Source organism: Nothoprocta perdicaria, unplaced genomic scaffold (assembly GCF_003342845.1).
Source record: "Nothoprocta perdicaria isolate Ctin4 unplaced genomic scaffold, notPer1 scaffold_13, whole genome shotgun sequence".
NCBI lineage: Eukaryota > Metazoa > Chordata > Aves > Tinamiformes > Tinamidae > Nothoprocta > Nothoprocta perdicaria.
The window spans coordinates 3,387,667-3,389,277 of NW_020454427.1; positions in this window are offsets into that span (position 1 = coordinate 3,387,667).

The following is a 1,611-nucleotide window of genomic DNA, read 5'->3' on the forward strand; positions in this document are numbered from 1 at the left end:
GTATGAAAAATGAATTTACTAATTGAAATTTTGAACTATTTGTTCACAGTTAAAGCTCAAGTATCACCCTGGAAAACAAACCTCTGAAGAGCGCATGGTCTTGGCCGTAGCTGGATTGCGAAGGAAGCCRCAGCTTTGACTGGTGAGGCCTCCTGGCAGCAGAACTGGATAAARCCCCAATGAACTGGATAAAGTGCCTCGTACTGTACAGCTTGTGAAGTGAGAGCTGGTGCTTTGCAAGAAGGCGGCTCTATGATAACATGAAAACTGACCTCAGTTCCTTACTTCCCTTTTTCTGCTTCAGCCTGGAAACTTTGTCTTTCTTGTTCTTCATTCTMTTCCCTCCTTTTTTTTCTTTGCCCCCCCYTTTTTTTTTTCAGGCTGGCTTTGCTGGATTAATTTAGTGAGCTAAGCAGTTTTTAATGTAGAACAAAAAAAGGTTTGATTAGGCCCTTTAATTGCTTTAGGGAGGATTGAAATTTATTACGTAGTTGTAGATGCGCAATACTTCAAAGGAAAAGGTATTCTATTTTTATTCTGCATAAATTTGTATTTTGAGCTGAGTCCTTAGTACTTGTAGKTTTTTTTTTCTTTTTTCCTGAAGTGCATCAGGCTACATGACTAATATCTAATTCAAATGCAGCAGAAGCAGGAGGTCTGGTTGGAGGCCAGCGGATATTCATGGTTTCAGGGAGTGATCAGAAACGGCCAGGTCGCAGTAGAAAAGATGCAGGAATTCGCCGTGGGCGAGTTTTAAGAGATTCTTCATCAGAATATTTTCTAGGAGGGATAAATCTGAGGAAGCTGTTTCAATCTGAAGAGGTTTGAATCCATGTGGTATTAATAAACACCATGGACCAGGAAGTTATTGACACAAGGATTTTGAGGGGRTGGGATAGGAAGCTGCTGAAGGGAGCGAGCAACAGCGGGTCTGTGCACTGCTCAGATGAGCGTCGGTAGCRTCAGACAGAGCGCAGCAAATACGGTGGCGTTCAGGAGAAAGGTCTCCGGGAGAACCTGGGCATGACAGGCCCAAGAGTTCGTAGAATGCCAATTATCTGGAGCTGTATTATGGAATAAAATCAGTAGACACATCCATCAGTATGGAAGAACAGGGACACAACAGCACAGGGGCTTCGTCAAGGGGCTGCATCCGTCACGGTGCTGGAAGGAGTTGAGGTTAGTCGTGGTTAGCCAGCAGCCTGACCGGTGGGCGCCTTGATGGGTAGGAGTGGTGTCGAACACGTCGCTCCCTGCCTTTGGGGTATTTAAGAAATGCAGCCTTAGCCTCACGTCTTTAATGGGGCCTCAGCTTTATATTATTACTGTTATTGGGATGCTGATGATTTTACAGCGTTGCAGTGTTACTCTGTGGCACGGGCGGCATTCCCGGGCTCCCGGGTCACTCGGGCGCCTCGCGATTCCCGCTCCATCCTGCGCACCCGCGGCTCCCGGCGCTCGCTCCCCTCCTCTGCACGGCCCTGCCCTCCGCTCCGCGCAGCGCCGCGCAGCGCCGGACAGCGGGCGCGGGAAGCCGCCAGCGCGGGGGGCTCGGCAGCTCTCACCGCCCCCTTCCCCGCTGCGCGGCGCTGCGCGGCTCTGCGCGGCTGC